Source organism: Leopardus geoffroyi, chromosome A1 (genome assembly GCF_018350155.1).
Source record: "Leopardus geoffroyi isolate Oge1 chromosome A1, O.geoffroyi_Oge1_pat1.0, whole genome shotgun sequence".
Lineage (NCBI taxonomy): Eukaryota > Metazoa > Chordata > Mammalia > Carnivora > Felidae > Leopardus > Leopardus geoffroyi.
Genome location: NC_059326.1, coordinates 238,186,064 through 238,192,642, shown reverse-complemented (window position 1 = coordinate 238,192,642; position 6,579 = coordinate 238,186,064). Strand labels below are relative to the sequence as shown.

The window sequence follows — 6,579 nt, the reverse complement described above, 5'->3', positions numbered from 1 at the left end:
TCAGGGGACCGCGCGTGGTGAAGGCTGCAGCGGGGCCTCAGGCTCCTGGGAACCGGGGCATCACACCCACCTGCCCCGCCTGCCGCCCCCCGTGAGTCTCCTGGCACAGCCGGACCTCACTCAGGGGGGTGAGCATCCTCACCCCTTGCTGGTGTGGTGACGTTCCAAATATCCGACCTCGGGCTTTGCTTGTGAATTCGTTTCTCGCAAATAGTAGTATTTGGTAATTTAATCAGACGACTGTCAGAAGTGTTAACGTGTTTCGCACCTTACACGCCTTTCCCGCATTGAGCCCTGGATTAGACAGAGTACAGGTTACTTCCGTTTCTGTAGGGACCGTCAGGAGCCGCTGCTGTAAAACCCGTTTGTACTTTACCCTCATCCTAGGAAACGCGCTGCCCATTTCCCATAAATGGCTAAAATAGGTAAGACTGTGTACCTGCCTGCCGGAAGGAACACACGATAACTACTGGGTCGTTGACAAGTCGCTTTAGCATCCCTTACGTCGTCGCTACGCGCGCACCACGTGATTTAACGGAGCTTAGGTATGTGAGCGCCACGTGTTCACGGAGCGTAGGTACACGAGCACCACGTGACTCAACGGAGTTTAGGTGTGTGAGCGCCACGTGTTAAAGGCTCGTGGGTACGTGCGCGCCACGTGCCTTAAAGGCGGGTAAGTACACGTGCACCACGTGTGCACCACGTGTTCACCGAAGCCGCCCCCGCCCTGCCTGGGCTCCCCGGGGGCCCTGCCAACGGTGCTGCCCTCACGCGGGGCTTCGGCTTTGCTTGGTGAGAGGCGCGTCTGGCCGGAAGTGGCAGGGGGAGGGTGACCGGGTGCGTCCCCAGCCCGGAATCCGCCGTAGGAGGGCTTAGGGTGACGCGAGTTGACGGACACTTGATCCGGGCCCACGAGTTACTCTACTTACTGATGTAAAGCAACAGACGGACCGGGGGCAGTGCGGGCTGGGGGCCGGACCTCTGGCGGTGGGCCTGGCGCCGGCCGAGCTCTGGCGAGTCTGGGGGCCGGGCTCTGTCGGCTGACGGAGGACCCAGCTCCCAAATGGGGCCCGGGGCTTCCCCTCTCCGGGCGCCTGCGGTCTCCCCGGCCGGCGCTTCCTGTTCCCGCGCCCGGACTTCCCCTCGGGGTTCTTATTGTCTTAAGCAGATTTGGGGCTCCAGATGGGCCACGTTTCCCAGGATGACGGCCAAGTACATTCAGTGACTCGTGTGGTCACTACAGTTTGAGGACAACATGTGCGAGAAGACCTTCCCTGGCCCCTGCCCAGGACTTCTTAATTCGGGCCTGCCCAGCTGCCAGGTGCGGCCACCCCCAGGCACCTTCCCCGTGACCCGCGTCGGCCTCTGTCCCTGGCCCTGAACAAGGGTGAGATTTCTTGAATCCCCTGCACGTGAAATCTCAAGTAGCCCCTTCTCACTTTTCTGCTTCCTGGATCTATTATTGATGCGGGTGGTTGGTGTCTACACCTGAAATCCCAGACCGGTCTGCTGCTCCTCCTTCTGTCCCTCCCTCCATCCCATCCTTGGTCAAGGTGCCAACATCAGCTGATCGGACACCGTCCACCATGTTTGTGGCTGTTTTGTATTCGTTGCCAGAGGCTCCTGGTTCTGCCTTCTCTGGTTTTACTTGAGGATTTTATTCGATTCTGTCTTCCCCCTTGGTGTATTGATTAAACTCCCAACATGTAGAGGTTTCCCTAAAGTTGACAGTCGACGTCCAAGCCCACCTGCCATTACCATTGCCCCGTGGGTGGCAGAGCAGGGACCTGCCTGGGGTGGAGAACACCAGCTCTTTCTGCCTCCCTGCGACACTGCTGTCCCTCACGTCCCCTCTCCCTCTGTTGGAATCACCCAGCACACGTACGTCCCCTTATTCCTGCTTGGACTCTGAACCCTTGTGCAGACTCTGACCTCTATCATTCCTTCTCCCTGAACAGCTTGTTTTGTTTCTTGAATTTCCTGGGAGCATCTTTCACAAATTCTCTCGTTGTTTGTTTGCCCGGGAAGGTCTTTCTTTTCTCTCACTTTTGAAAGTGAGTATCACTGGTTACAGAAATCTGTGTTGGCGGGATTTTTTTTTTTCTTCTAACAGGTTAAAAATGTCATCCACTTAACATCTCTCTTCTGCTGCAGCGACTCCGGGTGAGACGTCTCTGTGACCCTCGTTCTTCTCTGGCTGTTTTCTTGTCCCCGTAAAGGCTCGTTTCAAGGTTTCCTCTGTGATTTTGTTTTTCTGCAGTTGGTGGGTGCTGTGCTCAGTGCGTCGTGGGCACTGAGCTTCTTGGATCTGGCTGTCATTACTCCATTACTCCAGATACTCACTGTGATCACCCCCCCCCCCCCATCTTCTCTCTCTAGCAACTGCAGTTATAGATGTTACGCCTTTTGAGAATTTCCCTCCCTTCCGCTCCTGGATATGGTGCTTCTTCCCCCATTCTTCTGTCGCTTTGCATTCACCTTGGAACTTGCTGTTGCCCTGTCTTCAAGCTCACTGTGTTTTCAGACTATGTTTTCTCCGGCCCTCTGGCATGCTTTGTCATCTTTTGCTTAAAGCCAGACCTGTCGTCTCTAGTCGGAGGGAAATAGGCCTTTGCCAGCGTGGCTGGGGGCTGGTCTCTGCCTAAGGTTCTCTAGCCTTGTCCCTCCTGACGTGGCTTGGCTGAGGGCTCCTCCCAAAGAGAGCGTCTGGGTCTGCAGCATGTTCGGCTGTGAGCCACGCTTGTGGTCCTCCTGGAGCCGCGTTGGCTTGGGCTGAGGCGTGGGGGTGGGGCACATCCTTCAGTGGTCGGGGCGTCTGGGATGTCACCTTCACAGAGGTTTTCTCTCCTACAGCTTCTTCTCCACTGGTTGAGACCAGAAGACTCGAGGGGGCCAGAGTCCAGGAGCACCCTCCCCCGGGATCTGGGCCTCTGCTCTTGGGAAAGGTGGATACGTGTCACGTTTCCCAAATGTGACAGATGTCTTCCCTTTGTCACAGAGCACTTTCTGGACATATTTCACAGCCCAGTTCTTCTCTCCCACTGCAGAACCACAAGGGCATCTTCCTCAGACCTTTGTGAGGAGATCTCAGGGCTCCTGGAAATAAAGTCCCCCCTCCCCCAGCTCCCAGAAGCCCAGCGAGGCACCGCCCACCGGTTCCTGCCAGTTTATGGCTCCAGCAGCTTCTCTAGGCAGACCCACCCTGCCCACCCTGGCCTCCCAGACTTGCTGTCCCTCAAGATTTCAGGGTGCTGGCTCGCCCTGCACGCTGGGCTCTCGGGTGAGTCTGAGAAAAGCAGTTGTTTTCAAGTTGTCCCATTTTTTCTTGTTGTAAGGGCAGGAATGGAGTCTGCCACACTCTTTAAGTGTCAGCGCTAAGTCTGGAGTCCCCGCCACCGGGGGAGGGGCCGTGCCCTGCCATCCCAGATACGCTACTAAATATTCGTTTAGAACTAATAAATATTAATGCCAGGACGTAGAATAATGCTTTCTTTCACCAGGAAAGAAAGAGATCCCACGTGTTGTGACTCATCACTCTTAAAAGTATCTCTGGTTAGTGTTTGATTCTGAGACCCATCTGGGAGGTGAGGCCAGCCTCCTTCGATGCCTCCCACCTCAGCCCGTGGGACGGATTGGCCACAGGCCCCCCGAGGGGCGGTCCTTGCAGCCGATCGCTGGCTGTAGATCCAGCCTCCAGCCGGTGGGGCTCATTCCTGGCCCCAGAGCAGGCGCCGGCTTCCTGCGTCCTGAGGGAGGTGACCCCGTGGGCCAAGTGCTGCCCAGCCAGCAGCTGGGCCAAGGGCACCCTCAACAGTTGCTGGAAAACGGCTCTGGTTTCCGAACGCCACCGGTGTCCAGATGGGCAGCAGCCAGGGGTGCCCACTGTGGCCTTGACTCCCCGGGTCTCCGTGGGGCGTTCAGAGCGGCCAGCCTGGGCAGGACTCCCCCACCCCCGCCCCAGACACGCCTGTGAACAACAGTTTCTGGAAAATTCTGGCTGCATTCAGACCCTGACTACCTGAGGGGGTCACCCCCACATCAGTCCTGGGGGTGTCTTTCTTGTTGAAATGAGATCGCTTCACACACAGAGAGACTCGCGTTTTCAGGGAATGCCTGACCCCGGCCCGCGTGACCTCAGCCAAGGCTTCCAGGCAGGAGGTCGAGCAAACAAAGTTTAGATGCCACTGAAAATGTCCCCACGCTCTGTTTTCTAGAAACATGGCTCCAAGACAGCCACGGGCCATCCATGTATGCGTGTGAACTTACAGAAAAATGGTTGATTTCCCCTTAAATTCTTAACAAACGCGTCTGACATAGGTGGAAGTAACTGAGTGGTCTCAAGGGTGCAACCAAGTTTCTAAGATGTTCTATTATCTAAGTTAATATTCTGAAAATCAAGTCTCTTGTTTTGGAAAAATGGAAGTAAATAGTCAACAAAAGCAAAACATGTCCCTAACGGGGGCGGCTGACAGTGTGTGAAACTCGTGCTCAGGAAGATCTCGTTTGCCCAGTGCTTCGCCCACGGCAGCTGAGCCTTGAGCAGGGAGAACCCCCTGCGTGGGGGGTTGTGGAGTCCGTCAGCGTGGGGAATAAACCGGGCTGGGAGCAGCCCAGGAACTCAGCGTGGGGCCCGTCCCCTCGGGAGCCGGAAGCCGGGTCAGTGTCCCCTCTGGGCTTTGTCCTGCGTCTTCTCTCCCGACCCCGCACCTGCTCTCGCCACCACCCTGATGTCTGCCAAGCCCGGACTGGCATCTGCCTCTCTCCAAGGATGCCGTTCCGTGAATTGAGTTTCTGGGGCCACCGGTGCAGGCAGAGTCCCAGTAAGCGATGATGGCTCAGCCCTGGGTGTCGGGACGGGGGGCGTGAGGGGCCCGGGGCTGACAAAATCCCGCGTGCCCTCCTCTGGTTGTGGGAAACAAACTCTCGATGTCTGTGCCTTGCTTTCTTCTAAACTTAGAATTACTGTTGATGAACTCACTGTAAATAAACCTTGGCAATGTGTGCAATAATTAGTGAAAAATAAATGTGTACTTGAGTATTAATGAAATAAATATTTAGCAGGTTATTTGGGATCTGTGCTGTATCCTCAAACGTTTAATAAATAATGAGAGGTTTATTAAAACTTGCAACTATGACTCAGTGGAAGGATTTTCACGACGCAACTTGCTTCCTAAAATCAGAGAAGAAAGGATTTGTTTTCTGTCAAGGGGTGGGCCAAACAGTGGAACGGAAGCTGGGGACAGACGTCCTTGACACAGTCTGGGGCAGAATGACAAAGCCGCTAAGACCTCACTTCCAGGCCAGTCTCGCTGCCTGCTATCCGAAGGCTTCCTAGCTATTACTAGCTGAGGATTCAGAACAGGGAACTCTGGCCCCGTAAGATCACTGGGTCAGATACGAGGACCTGACTGCAAGCTCAGCTTTCGAGAAGAATCTGCTCCCAGAACAACAACCCCCTCCCCCCACCCCACCCCCAGCCCAGGGAGCCGATGTTGCTGCAGAACAGCTGGGATCCAGGAGACCCGCGAGAAACCCCACAGAGGGGCCCTGGGATGCCATCTCTCTGCCTGCACGTGGAAAATAGAAAATCAGTGTGATCGCGGCTCCCCGTGCCCGCAGCCACAGGGCCTCACCCCTCCCAGCCTCACCCCCTCCATGTCCGAGTCAGCCCTGGCCCCGGCCCTGTGTGGACGCAGCCTGTCGCAGTCTGGGACAGGTCATTGTAGGGATCCGGACTCTACAGTTTGGGGAGTGTGCCCAAGGTGAATGCTAGAACCCCCGGTCAGATGAGCCTCTGAGCATCGCCACTAACAGTTTAGGCCGTTTCCCAGCTTGTGGTCCTTCTGGAAGTCACGGTCTTTACGGGACGGACCTGCCAGCCCCACCACCAAGCCCCGCCTTAGCCCGAGCCCCTGCACCTGCCTGTGGCTCTCCATCTGTACAGTGAGCCAGGGTGACCCCTTCTTTCCTTCTGGGACAGTGGAAACAAGTAGGTGCTGGAAAGGGAGTCCCTCAATCTCTGAGAGGCTAAAGGAGCCATGGCCACGCTCTTCTGCCCAGAAAGAGGTGTCCGTGCGAGCGCTGCCCCCTCCTCTGCCCCTTGGCAAACCCCAGACGCCAGGCACACGGGACACACGGGACATACGCCTATTTTAAAAAAAAAATTTTTAATGTTTATTTTTGAGAGAGACGTAGACAGAACGCAAGTAAGTTGGGGCAGAGAGAGAGGGAGGCACAGAATCCGAAGCAAGCTCCAGGCTCCGAGCTGTCAGCACAGAGCCCGACGCGGGGCTCGAACTCACGAGCTGTGAGATCATGACCTGAGCCGAAGTCGGACGCTCAACCGACTGAGCCACCAGGCCCCCCAGGACACATGCCTATTTGAACACTGTGTAAGTCCTAGCAATCAACCCCCAGATGCCACCATACTGGACAACAGCATGCACCCCCACACACGCGTCCCTCCCGGACACGCGTGCACACGTCCCTGCTAGAGTTCACTTATACGAGAGCAAATTCTGTTCTGTTGATGTTTCTGCATCTGCAGTCTTTTTGCCATGAAAGGTTCCCATCGATTTA

At 55.9% G+C, this 6,579-nt stretch overlaps 1 long non-coding RNA gene across 3 annotated transcripts; it reads left to right on the top strand.

The window, feature by feature from the left end:
• The first annotated feature begins 578 nt into the window (after positions 1-578).
• Positions 579-3,455, top strand: LOC123579202. 3 transcript variants are annotated; one of them, XR_006702678.1, is made up of 4 exons: positions 579-673; positions 1,169-1,321; positions 1,959-2,054; positions 3,048-3,455. It is a non-coding gene; the product is annotated as an uncharacterized LOC123579202 (long non-coding RNA). The 3 variants fall into 3 exon arrangements; XR_006702680.1 differs by lacking the exon at positions 579-673 and adding an exon at positions 717-792; XR_006702679.1 differs by lacking the exon at positions 579-673 and adding an exon at positions 834-933.
• The last annotated feature ends 3,124 nt before the right edge of the window (positions 3,456-6,579 follow it).